The sequence below is a fragment of the Ambystoma mexicanum genome, chromosome 4q, assembly GCF_040938575.1.
Source record: "Ambystoma mexicanum isolate Mex_15411 chromosome 4q, UKY_AmexF1_1, whole genome shotgun sequence".
In the NCBI taxonomy this organism is placed as follows: domain Eukaryota; kingdom Metazoa; phylum Chordata; class Amphibia; order Caudata; family Ambystomatidae; genus Ambystoma; species Ambystoma mexicanum.
In genome coordinates this window covers 593,462,763-593,476,873 of record NC_090928.1, presented here as the reverse complement: position 1 = coordinate 593,476,873, position 14,111 = coordinate 593,462,763, and the positions used below count along the sequence as shown (strand labels likewise).

At 51.7% G+C, this 14,111-nt stretch overlaps 1 protein-coding gene across 1 annotated transcript in view; it reads right to left on the bottom strand.

Moving 5' to 3' along the window:
• EXO1 (exonuclease 1) overlaps positions 1-14,111 on the bottom strand; it is a 373,191-nt gene that overhangs the window by 29,636 nt on the left and 329,444 nt on the right. The window lies entirely within an intron of this gene.

The following is a 14,111-nucleotide window of genomic DNA, read 5'->3' as shown; positions in this document are numbered from 1 at the left end:
TAACACTACAGCCCAGGGTGATCCATGGTATGTGAATGGGTGCCTCCTTTCTTGCAACGGTGTGGAACAAATGTCGTCAGGGGCAAAGCAATGGCAGACACTCCTGGGTGAAACTTGCCATCCAGAATCACACCCGACCCCCACAGTCCTTCACCACCGGTGCACTCGGTGCCAGCCCTGCAACACACACACTTTCATTCGCCTAGGGATCAGCCAATTCATCCATATCGCTTGGGAGAGCAATGCTTCATAGGCCTTCTCAGTCTTGGCGGCCTACATTCCTCAGCAGCTGGACCCATCACTTTCACCGCCTATACTAGTGGCAGAGGGAGCCTGGATTGAGCAATCGACACAGCTCACTGCCCACTTTCTTGGCACACCTTGGCACACCTTCAGATCCATGACCAATGGCACAGAGAAACAATGAATATCTAAAATAGACCAGGTGTTAAGAGCACAAACATTTTCTGGTATTGACTGGGCAGCACAATGAATCCAATCAGGGACCATGTTCCTCACATATGCAGGCTCTAAGGTCACAACCAATCCGTTCTGCTGCTGGCCATGCCCATTAAGGGAGGGATTGAAATGAACATGTAAGGGCTGGGGCATAAAGCAAGAACCATTAACAATACGACTGGGAAATCAACCAGGGCTCAGTGACATCTGTCGGAACCCTGTGGGAATCCTTGAAATGTTACGTCAGAGGGATCTGCTTAACCAAAGAACAGGGAAGGAACAAGTTACTTACCTGTAACTGTTGTTCTCCAGCATGGGTCTGGCATGGATTCACATGCTCATGAATATTCCCCGTCGTCAGGCTGGGAATCCTCGGTAAAGAAAAAATCAGTATCAGTTTCGTTTCTGATCTGTCTTTCGTAGTAGTAACCAATCACTGATCTCTGCGTCATACTGACCACAGCCAATGACTGCCCTCTACCTAAGCCACGCCTCTGGCAGCCATCTTCAGATTTGGTAGCACGTAAAGTGGCAGTATGACCAAGTGAAGAGCCGCAGAGGGGTAGGCGGGAGGGTTCGCATGTGAATCCATGCCAGACCCATGCTGGAGAACAACAGTTACAGGCAAGTAACTTGTTCCTTCTCCAGCATGGGGTCTGGCATGGATTCACATGCTCATGAATAAAGAATACATAGCAGTACACACATGCACAACCACGGGAGGTGGCAAAGGCTCAACATTAAGCATTACATCAAACTCAACATTAAGCAATTCTTACCTCCTCACCAGGCTCACCTTAGGCGAACAGGTTGCGCAGCACTGCTTGGCCGACCCTGGACTCCTCCCTGGAATCCCGATCGACGCAGTAGAATTTCGTGAAGGTGTGCGTCGACCTCCACGTAGCAGCCCTGCAGATGTCCAGCAAGGGCACACCAGATAGGAACGCCATGGTAGCTGCGATCGCTCTGGTGGAATGGGCTCTCGGACGGCCAGGCAGCGGTCGGTTTGCCAACCGATGACAGTACATGATACAGCCGGAGAGCCATCTGGAAATGGAGGCCTTTGAGAGAGCCTTCCCCTGATCGACAGGTCCAAAGTTCACAAAAAGTTGTGACGTCTTCCGAAAACACTTTGTGCAGTCCACGTAAAACTTCAGCGCTCTAGCCACATCCAGCGAGTGCAAAGTCCTTTCGTCCGGCGACGAAGGCGACGGGAAGAAAACAGGCAACACCAAGGGTTCGTTGAGGTGGAAGTCCGACGGCACCTTGGGCATGAAGGAGGGGTGCGTCCTGAGCACTACCCTCGTGTCGTGAAAAGTCAAGTACGGGGGCTTGCAGGAAAGGGCCTGGATCTCTCCCACTCTTCTTGCGGAGGTGATGGCCACAAGAAACACTGTTTTCCACGACAAGAACTTCAACGGAGCCGAGTGCAGAGGCTCGAACGGAGGTCCCATGAGCTTGGTCAGCACCACGTTGAGCTCCCACGCCGGGGCCGGAGCCTTCACCGGCGGGAACGATCTGAACAGTCCCTTCATGAATTCTTTCACCAGACGATGAGACCACAAAGACGTCCGCCCTGTGGTTCTGGTGTATCGGGAGATCGCAGCAAGATGAATCTTGATGGACGCGTGCGCCAGTCCAGCCTTGGCCAGCGTCAGAAGGTACGGCAGTACCTGGGGAGCCGTAATCCGTAGAGGGTTAATCTTCTGTGCGTGGCACCAGACAGAGAACCTCTTCCATTTGTGTCCATAGCATTTAAGAGTTGAGGACGCCCTGGCCTTTGCAAGAACCTCTCTGCAGTCGGCCGGTATGTCGTATCCTCCAAACTCTGCTGCAGGAGCCAGGCCTGCAAGTTCAGCGACTTTGGGTCGTGATGGAGGATGGCGCCTCCTTCCCTGGAGAGAAGATCCGCGTCCACTGGCAGCTTGATTGACGGGGACGCTGACAAGTCCAGAAGGTCCAGGAACCATATCTGCCTCGGCCACGCAGGTGCAACGAGGATCATCCTGCACCGTGACCTCTTGAGCTGGTTGATGAGCCGGATCAGCAATGGCAATGGAGGGAACGCGTATAGAAACAGGCCCTTCCAGGGGAACGAGAAAGCATCGCCCATGCTCCTCGGCTGGGGAAACCTGATGGCGAACCTCCGGCACTTGGAGTTCGTCGCCGTCGCGAACAGATCGATCTGGGGTGTGCCCCACCGTCAGAAGAGGCGGTCCACTAGATCCTGTCGTAGTTCCCACTCGTGGCACGAGCGCAGCTCTCTGCTGAGCGAGTCGGCGATGGTGTTTTTTATCCCTGCCAGATGAAACGGCACCAGAAACATCCCTTGGGCGACGGCCCAATGCCACAGATCCTGCGCCTCCTTGGACAGGGCTGGGGATCTGGAACCGCCCTGCTTCCTGATGTAGAACATGGTGGTGGTGCTGTCGGTGAAGATCCTCACCACCTTGCAGTTGAGGGACAGAAGAAAGGACCTGAGGGCCCAAAACACTGCACAGAGCTCCAGGACGTTGATATGGAGGGACTTCTCCGTCGGAAGCCAAAGGCCTCTCGCGTGCAGATTTTCGGTGTGCGCTCCCCACCCTTCCAGGGAGGCATCCGTGGTCACTGTCTCCTGGTGGCCGGGGGTCTGGAAGTCCATGCCCGCCGTCAGATGCGCGTGGGTGCCCCACCACCGGATCGCTCGTCGGAAACTTTCGTCGAGTGTGATCCTCTCCTCGAAGCTGCCTGCCGTCTGGATCCAACGCGCGTCCAGGAACTCCTGCAACGGGCGCATCCGGAGCCTGCACAGGCGGATGAGAAATGCAAGAAGACATCATTCCGAGGAGGGACTTGATGGACTTCACCCTGGCCGCGTCCGCAGCCAGCATCCGCTGCACCTTGCCCAAGATGGCCCTCGTCCTTTCCTCCGACGGAGAGGCCAGAAGCGACACTGTGTCGAGCTTCGCTCCCAGAAACAGTGCGTCTTGCGCGGGCACCAGGTGGGACTTGGCGTAGTTTATGGAGAATCCCAGGTCCGTGAGTAGTTGGACGGTCCTTGCCGTGTGCTCCACGGCGAGCTCCTTCGTCTTTGCTCGGATGAGCCAGTCGTCCAGGTAGGGGTAGACGTGGATCCCCTCTCGGCGCAGCTGCGCCGCCACCGGTGCGAGGCACTTGGTGAACACCCTGGGTGCCGACCTCAATCCGAAGGGAAGGGCTTTGAACTGGTAGTGACGCCCTTGGACCACGAACCTGAGAAACTTTCGGTGTCCCTTTAGGATGGGAATATGGAAGTAGGCATCCTCCAAATCCAACGACGACAGGAAATCGCCCTCCTCCAGTTGACCCAGGACGTGTTGGAGGGTGACCATCCGGAACTTCTGTGCCTTGATGAATTTGTTCAGTCGTCGTAGGTCCAGGATGGGACGCCATCCTCCCGTCTTCTTCTTCACGAGGAAGTATCTTGAGTAAACTCCGGAGACCCGAAGCCTCTTTGGGACGAGCTCGATGGCGCCCTTCTTGAGCATCGCCTTTACCTCCAAGAGAAGTTGAGGGACGTGATGTTCTTTCCTGGCCACAGGGGGGACGAGCGGGCACCTTTTTAGAAACTCGAGCGCGTGACCCTGAGCTAGGGCATCCAGCACCCAACGGTCGGTGGAGATGGACTCCCACACGCTGACGAAATTCGCCATCTGGCCTCCCACCGGGGTGCTTCGGTGGGGGCCCGACCCCACGGCCGGTTCAGTCCTGCTTCGACGAGGCTTTGCCGCCTTGTCCTCCTTGGCGACGACGGCGGGGTCCGCCTGACTTGCCTCGTCCCCTGTAAGCTTCCTGTGACGACGAACGGGCCGCTTGACGGTAGGTGGAAAATCCGCAGCTGGAACCTTTGGAGGCACCCTGTTTGCCTCCGCCGCTCTGAAAGGGCGGCCGCCGTTGCTGGAGAACCCCAAGAGCCCGGGCCGTCTCTGTGTCCGCCTTGATGGCTTGAAGGGAATCGTCCACTGTTTTCCCAAACAGGTTGTTTCCGTCAAACGGCATGTCCAAGACTCTGGTCTGCACGTCCTGACGGAAGTCAGTAGCCTTGAGCCATCCACGCCGCCTAAGGCACACGCCGTTGCCCAACTGGCGAAATCCAGTGTCAGCGATGTCCGTCGCAATCGTAATGGCGTGGTCCGACGCCACCTCTCTTTCCTGCAAGATCTCTAGGGCTTCCGCCCTCTTGTCGTCTGGTAGGAAGTCCAGCAGGGGGGCCAGTTTGTACCACAACTCCCTGTCGTAGCGGGCTACGATAGCCAAGGCGTTGGCCGCCTTAATCGTTGTCGCTGCCGACGAGATGACTCTGCGTCCCATCTTGTCTAATTTCTTTCCCTCGCAGTCCGGCGGGGAGGTCGACGTAGAGGCCGCGCCCCCCCGCTTTCTTCCTGGCCACCGCGGAGACAACCGAGTCCGGGGTCGGCTGTGCCCAAAGGCACAAGGGGGCCGCGTCCGGGACTTCTTCTCGTACCGAACCCTTCTCGCAGGCGTTGTGGATGGGTTCTTGAGGAGGGCGAGACCCTCATCCCAGATATCGTCCAGTAGAGGTACAGCGAGGACCATCTTCCTCTTGGTCTCGCGCCGTTGATAAAGGAAACCTTCCTTCTTCTCTTCCAGGCAGAGCTGGAAAAGCTCGGATGCCCTGGCGATCATGGCGTGAAACGATCCAATCTCGTCGGGCGGGGAAGCCCGGGGAGGAGGAGACGACGGGAGATCCTCGTCATAAACCTCGTCATCTGTACCCGTCGCGGCCGTGTCAGTCCCCGTATCATCCCCACGGGTCGTGGACGGGGAGGAGGGCTGAGCAGGGCGCGATGGTTGAAAAGGAGGTGGAGGATGAATCCTCCTTTTAGGAAGAGGGCTCCCAGAAGGGCCTGGCTCTGGGTCCCCCGTCGGGAGCGGTTCCTCCGTTGGTGGTAACGGCAGTCTCGTCCTTATCTCCGAGCATAAGGACTGTATAGCCAACAAAATGGCCGCCGAGTTGTCTTGCGGCACTGGTTGAGGGGATTCCGACGGGCGGTCAGGAGCCCCGTCGGCACCCTCGACGTTCTCGTCGTCTCCTACGTCGGGGTCCCTCCCGACGGGCTGGTCTTCTTCCACGCCAACGCCGTGGCCTAAGACTTCGATCAGCTCCTCCTCAGAGGTTGAGGCCGAATCCATGACGACCTCCTGCCACCCCTTTTTCTTCTCCATCGGAGGTTTCACGGGGGTCCTGTCGATGGGCATGAAAGAGGACTCCCTCCGCGGTGGCAGGGAGACTCTGGGCCCCGAGGTCGCCACCACTGGTGTAGCCTCCACAGGCTGAGCCAGGGCCGCCGCGACTGTCTCGATAGAGGCCTTGGCCGGATGGATTAAGGCTTTCACCACCTTAGGTGCGCTCACCGCCTTCTCCTTGGGGGGAGGGTCACCGCCTCGCTCCCCCTCCGATGGGGCCTTCGAGCTCGACCAGGGTCTCTCCAGGAGCTTCGCCGGGTGCTCGGCCTTCCTCTTACCCGAGCCAGAGCGTTGGCTCGTGGTTGATGGCGCCGGGGAGGATGCGCCCTGCCTGGCGCCCGTAGAGCCCGACCGTTCGGCGCTCCCGGTGCCAGCGGACTCGCGGTGCTTGGCCTTCTGTTGGACCCCCGTCGCTGGGGCACCCTCAAAGGTCTTAGAAGACCGCTCGGACTTCTTCTTCTTCTTCTCGCCTGACGGGCTCTTTCCTTCCAGCCAGTTGGGGAGGCGTTGATGGCGGTCCTTCATGGTCCGCTCCGACATATTGCCGCAAAACGCACAGTCCTTCTCCATGTGCGTCTTGTCCTCATGTAGGCAGTAAAGGCAAAGGGAGTGTTCGTCCTCCTTAAAGACATTCTGAAGCTGGCATCCAGGGCAGACCCTGAACAGCTTTCCGGGCGTCGAGCTTCCCTTCTCCTGGGCCATGTCCGAGATGGGCCTGAGAAACTTCTGGAGTCCTCCAAAAGCGTGGCTCGACGAAATCTTCACCCTTGAGGGGCGTAGACGAATCCGACACGGGTCCCCGTTAATCGGATGAAAGAACGGTGGAGCTTGAGGCTCTTTTGACCGAAAAAAGAGACATTTTTCTGAGACAAAACGTGAAAAAAAAGCACTAACGCTCGAGAGCAATAGCACGAGGATCCCAACACTTGAACGTGCGGTAAAAATCTGAAGATGGCTGCCAGAGGCGGGGCTTAGGTAGAGGGCAGTCATTGGCTGTGGTCAGTATGACGCAGAGATCAGTGATTGGTTACTACTACGAAAGACAGATCAGAAACGAAACTGATACTGATCTTTTCTTTACCGAGGATTCCCAGCCTGACGGGGAATATTCATGAGCATGTGAATCCATGCCAGACCCCATGCTGAGAGAATGTTAAAACTCATTAGACGAGAACTGTCCTCGAGCGAGGCCCGCCTAAAAGAGCTCAAACATTTACAGACCACTTCACCAGAGCCACATGTGCTGGCCTCATTGAAGACAGAGCTAGACAAGGTCAGAGCAGCAGCGGACCGCAAACTGAAATTCCTATTGCATAGCCACCGCATCCGCCAATATGGAGAGGGGCAGAAACCGGGCGCCCTCCTCGCGAGGTTGATAGCGGCGGACCGAAAACCCACACAGATTGAGCAGATCCGAAACCTCCAGGGCACCCTACTGCATACCGACAAGGAAATAACCAAAACATTCCGTGCCTATTACCAAAACCTATACAGGACCAACTACACTGCCACCCAGGAGGAACTGGCGCACTACCTGCCTGATATAGAACTGTACTGGGTGGACGCCATGCTAAGGGAACCCCTAAACTCACCCATCACAGCAGAGGAGATCCTCCAGGCCATTAAAGACCTACCAAGCACTAAAGTGCCTGCCCCCGACGGGCTAATGGGCGAGTTCTACAAAGCATTTGCACCCATCCTCGCTCCACTACTGCTGCAGGTCTTTGAGGAGGCACTCAAGTCCGGGTCATTTCCCCCGACCCTCCGAGAGGCAAACATGATCCTACTACACAAAGCCAACAAACCCCCAGAAGAATGCGGCTCATACAGACCAATCTCACTGATCAACCTTGACAATAAAATATTAGCCAAGATCCTGGCCACCAGACTCTCGGATTCCCCTGATGCCCGTGCTGGTGCTCGCAGACCAATCCGGATTTGTACCAGGCCGCAATACAACATTTGGTATCAGACGCATGTTCGGAGTCATGGAAGCGCTAGACCCCTCGCACCAAGCGGTGGCAGTCCTCCTAGACGCCAAGAAGGCCTTCGACTCCATTGAATGGCTCTTTCTCTTTGAGATCCTCTAACAAATGGGCCTTGGCAAAAGATTCCTCCAGCTAACAGCCCTTATGTATAACCAACCCCGAACATACCACATTCTGGGAAAAACCAGATCGACGGCAATCGATCTCCAGCGGGGAACAAGGCAAGGGTGCCCCCTACCCACCTTGCTCTTTGCGCTAGTAATGGAGCCCCTCGCCTCAGACCTCTGAGCTAGACACATACACAGAGGCTTGGCCTTTGGACCCCACAAATTAATAATCTCCCTTTATGCAGATGACATCGCCCTTTACATACGTGACCCGACAACAAACCTGAATCCAGTCATATGTGATAATATAATTCAATTCGGTAACTTCTCCGGCCTAAAGATCAACCACAGCAAGTCAATTATACTCCCGCTCACCCCAGAAACCCAAGAATTCCCAGATGACTTTGGCTTCAAATGGGAACACACACATTTTCGCTACTTAGGCATCCAAATGGCCAGAGACCACCAAACTCTCTTCCAAGATAACTATGGTAAAGTAATTCAAACACTACAGGGGAAAATTACAGATGGAAATCACTGCCACTCACCCTATGGGGTCGGGTGTCGATAGTAAAAATGGTGATACTCCCCAAACTCCTCTATCTCTTTGTAAATCTTCCCCTACTGGTGCCCCAAAAACATCTCCAACACCTGAGGAGCCTAGTCTTGGAACTCCTGTGGGTGGGCAAACCAGCCAGAATCGCCTACAAGTCACTAATCCAGCCTATAAAAAAAGGCGGAATGGCACTCCCTGACTTTGAACGTTATTACTGGGCAGCACAAGCCCAATTCTTGTGTCATTGGTACGCCACGCACGTCGTTCGTCCCCATGTCCAGCTAGAGCGAGCTCTCACATCCCCTAACCTGCTCAGAGTAGCCATCTTTGGCCTGATACACACTCCACAAAACACTCTAAACACGGTTCTCTCCACCATAGCAATATGGAAAAACATTGCGCTGAAATGTAATATTCAGACCAGGTGCTCCCCCCTACTACCGGTAAAATTAATTCCTGGATTTCCCCTGACCGCAGAGAAAGTCTATTTAAACTGGGTCGACAAGTTAAAATTAAAAACCATGGGCGACCTTTTCATCGGAGGGCACTTCCTCACTCCCCAACAGGCCAAAACCTGCAGAGCCTCCACCGCCCTTGACACGTTTATCTACTTCCGCCTCAGACGCTCCCTTCAAGCCAGATTACGCTCATTCCCGCAACATGGCAACTGCTGAATGGGGTTATCCAGTCGCAAGGGGAGGGTAAACTAGTTTCGATGCTATACAAATCACTGCTAATAGAAACAGCCCCGAATCCGATAACACCCAAAGTGAGATGGGAAAAGGCCCTTCCGATCTCACCACCACCACCACCACCACCACCCCTTGACCCCCTCACTGTGTGGTCGCTGCGGCGCGCCATCGGCAGACTTCCTCCACCTCGCATGGTCCTGCCCAGCCATACAATTCTGGGAAGCGATACTGGAAAAGACAGCTGCAATAGTAAGCATGCCCATAGAACCCGACCCCAAGATCACCCTCTTGTGATTAACCAAACACCTTCCCCCCCTCAACACGCAAACTAGGAGGGTTGTTGCTACTGTTGGCATGCAGGAGAATCGCAATGTCATGGGGAAAAGGACCCACACCGACCACACAGCAATGGTTGAAAGACATATCATACTGTCAGGACACGGAATCAAACTTCATCAAGCTATTACCCCTACACGCTGAACCACTCGATATATGGGGCCGATAGAACGCTTACTTGTTGTCCACCGGAAACAGAGACTCCTCGAGGGAAACGTCCCCAGAGCCCCAACTGAATCACACGGCACACATCCCATTCAGAGAACAGCAATGATGAACTGTTAATTACTACTAACTCACGCACGGATGCATCCGGAGGGGGGGGGGTCAAATGGGGGAGAGGGGCGGTATACGAAGCACAGGTTACTTCCATGTTTTTTCGTTGTTACATTTTCTTTTGCATATTGCATAATCAGTTGAATATACCACAAAGAAAGTTTTTTAAAAAAAACAATACGACTGACATTTCATTGAAATAAAAGCTGATGTAAGATGATTAAAAGTAATTCCTCTAATTTGCACATGGGAAAGATGAAGTAGTGGATGTCCCAAAAGGATGGCAACGAAAATATATTAGTTTCAAATGTGGCTCGACAAGCTCAGTGCAGTGTGCACGTTCCCACAAACTGGCTACTAATAGTATGGGAAGAACATAGTGCAGTGAGATCAGGTTACATAATTCAGCAGGTAACTGACTAAGCAGCACTGGATGGGCTGTAACCCAGATAAAACACTAAAGGACCACTAGGCTAGCTGTATGGTTGCTAGTAATCCCATGGATACAAGGACTGCCTGCAGACGAGCGGACATTGGTAATTTAATGATGGCCTAGAGGTTTGACTGATCAACCTGAAAGTACTTCTTGGCCTTGGAAGAATAAGGTCCAAGAGGTCCTTCTGAGGCATCTCGGATGAGGTTAGCTCTTAAAGGCACCAAAGAGCAATGTGTGGCAGATTCAAGCAGCAGGGGCACTTCGAGGCATTTGACCCCATTCTGGTAATTTTAGGTCTGAATGGGCACCTTTGGAACTAGACTGTTGTCTGACTACCTGAAAATTAAAAGGACAATATTGATGGGTTACATTGATAAGCTTGAATCGTTTTATATAATGGTGCTGTCCATAAAGAGATCCAGAACTCTTTCCTTGGATGATTTTTCATCTGACGGGTTCAACAAGCGAGACATTTATTATTTTATGTCCGTATTGTAGGTATATTTTGGAAACCTTTATGGACTGTATTGCTATATTTCCCCTATACTTAAACTTAAGGAAGAGATGGCTGTAATACAATCATGTAATAATGCCTTTTTTAGTGTGCTTGTTGGACGATACAAACGTCATACTGTTTGGATTCTCAAAGTATGTCTTGAGAGCTTGGAGATTAAGAGACAAATGCCAGGGGTCCAGTGACGAGCGCCAAAATTATGTGGCACTCATAGTCGAGGTCTCTGGCACATCAATCCAATCTGCACGATAGATGTAATCAATCAGGTAATGTTGGAATTCCCCATTTTTAAAAAAATGTATGTATTTGTTATATTTATAGTTCTGACACGGATTAAATGTATTATTTTTATTTAGTGCAAAGTTTTGAGCTTTTAACTTTAATTCCAGGGGCGTATTTATTATGTATATGTTGAGATTGTATATGAACTGCTAAGTTTTATTTGAATGCTGCATTGTATGCATATGCACATTTGACGGATTATGTACCAGAATAAGCATTCAAGCAGAAGAAAAAGCGCTCTTCCCTTAACTGTTCCTCTTTCATCCTTATCCTCCTCCTAAAAATAGCTGACATTTATTCCAAGCATAGTGCATAGCAAATTAAGCACTACTGTTCAAGTGGATTTTCAGAACCAACCCTGTGAGCGGTTTGGGGTGGCAGGAGGAGATGGAGGGAGTTCTGAGAGACGAATCTAGTCAGTAAACAGTATTTGACACAGTCTAGCCAAGCTCAATCAAGGTAAAATAAGATGAGCAGTTAGGTAGGCTTCTGGCGCTATGAGAAGATGTGCAAATACAGTTAACCACACAGAAACAGTACATTAATTCAATTCCACCTAGAAGTATACAAATATACTAATTTATCAAGCCTTTAAACACTAAGCATGCAAATATTAAGCATATATCACAAATTTCTGAGGCTTGTGGAATCTGCTTAGATCACATGCTGTGCATATGCCGACATCTAGTGGAAGCTGCAGAGTATTACAGTTGTTTTCGAAACTCGAAAAAGGACGTCGACAGGGCGTGCCAGTAATACTATCCCTATTGTGACGTCCACTGTACCCATGATCCCTCACGCGTAGAGGTCCCTCAGATTGTTTTTTTCCGCCATGCTAGATGGACACGTATAGCGGCGTTCAATTTGGCGCTAAGCCATTGACTTTTCACAATTAACAATAGTATTTCTTTCTATCCTTTCACCGACCTCCGAAACACCACGCCAGTGAAGAAAGAAAACTGCCCGTCGGAGACCACCGCGATGGACCGTTCGGCCTTGGAAGGCCGCCCAAGGCCTCAGCCCAAACAGTAGGGAGAGAGAGGGGAGGTCATTTTAGAATGCATATTCTCCTCTTCCTACACTTTGTTCGCCCAGCTGCCATACCCATAACTTGTAATTATAGAAAAATACACCGTTTAAATTTTGCCCCAAGTGTAACCGGAAATTCCCAGGGTTGGACAAACACTTGGGTTGTAATTTGTGTCTTCCAAGAGACCATGTCAAAACGTCTTATCGAGCGTGCAGACTCTTCAAGCCAAAGACGTTAAAGGGCCACTCCACGAAACTCTGGGCCCACAACGCCAGGCAACTCGAGGCCATGGAGGTAGAGGGAACCTTTAGCGATGGCGACGCCGTACTTTCGGACGGCGAGGGTGACTGAGCAGCTTCAGCTACTGAAGCGCAGACCCCCCCCCGACCACGGAGGACAGGGCGGCGGCCAAGTTGTGGGACTACACCCGGCGGCGCTACAAAAGCACACACCACCAAGCACATAAACCCTAGTCGAGATTCGACAAACGAGTCGAGCACTCAACGTTCGACACAGCGAGAAAGGTCCACCGAGTCCCGGTCCTCTGGGTAATCTCGATCAAGAACGCCACAACACAGGGTTCAACCGCCACACAACAGGGTTCAACCGCCGAAGGACGGCAAGGGTGTTGCTCGAAAAACTCCTACCGAAGGTCAATCATCCGCAGACAATGCCTTGGCTCCCACATCCGAGATTCAACGCTTGATGTCGGATAAAGCGGCAGACCCCAAGAAGTCTGTAAAACAATCCTCTAAAACATCACAAAAAGGAAAGCCTTTATTATCCAAGCCCATTGAAAAACCTAAGGATTCTAGGCCTAAAGTAATACCTCCCACTAATGAGGACTTAGGCCTTACCCCTCAATCTATGGTGATCCCAAGTTCCAAGGAATGGTCTTCCCAGGATATTGATACAGTAATAGGAGCATTTTTTGCCCAATTGCATTATCTCAATTGCATCTCAGCCCAACTGTGTTATCTAGAACTTAGGTGTTACCCTTTGCATCCTAGCCCAACTGTGTTATTCAGAAATTAGATGCTACCCGCTGCATTTTTGCCCAAGTGCGTTCTCTTAAATCTAGGTGCCACCCTCTGCATTTGAGCCTTATTGTGTCATCTCGAATCTAGGTGCTACCTCACTGCATTTTAGTTCAACAGTGTTATTTTCTAACTCAGGTGCTGTTCCTCGGCCAGCATTACCCTCTTTATGTAGTCTGAGCCCTCGGACTAGGGAGAGCCCAACTCAGCACTTAGGCCAGCGTTAAACCAAATACATTTATATCTAATAATCTTGCTACAACTACTTAGCATGTGTCTCCTGAGCAAAAGCTTGGTCGCTTGCCTCTTGCTCCTTATAAATACCATAATACTGCCTAGCATGTCACCTCAATCACCTATCACCTTGCACTCGACTATACTCAACATTAAGTCAACTAGTAGTTCTCCTCTACATATAGATGACCTACAATCATAGCTACTCACCAGCCTCCCCCGCTCTACTACTGACAGAAATTTAGGACTCAGAGCTAGAGTCTATGAGCCACTCGCCTGCTCCATGCCCACTATACAGAGACTAAAAACCACGACCGCCCGGCCTAGCCTAACCACCCTCAAGCCCAACCCATCCCAGAACTCTAACCCTATACATCCACATAGTCCCTCTAATCAGGGTAATTCTGAACTAATACAAGACCACCCCCAAACCACAAATGCCAAAACCACTGCAAATCAAGGGAGCCTTAATCAACGCCAGATCATTAGTAGCTCACGCAACAGAAATTGCAGACCTGATCCTAAAAGAAGAGCTCGACCTCCTTGCTATTAGGGAGACTTGGCTACATGCGGAAGCAGGCCCAATGCTCATGCTTGCAGTCCCAGACAATTACTCCATCTTGAGACAAGACCGACCCAATTCCAGAGGTGGGGGTGTTGCAATTATACATAAATGTAGTCTGACCATGAGAAATGTAACCACTATCAACGTCCTCTCTTGCGAACTACTTTGTTAAAGTCCCTCTTACCAATGCCCAAACTCTCAATATCCATTTGATTTATCGCCCTCTAGGCCCAATAGGTACCTTTGATGAGGACATTAACACAATCCTATCTAGTAACCTTAAAAGCTCCACCCAAGTACTCACCCTAGGGGACTATAATATGGGCTTCAATGACCCGGAAGACCTTATTGCCAGCACTACACTTAATAC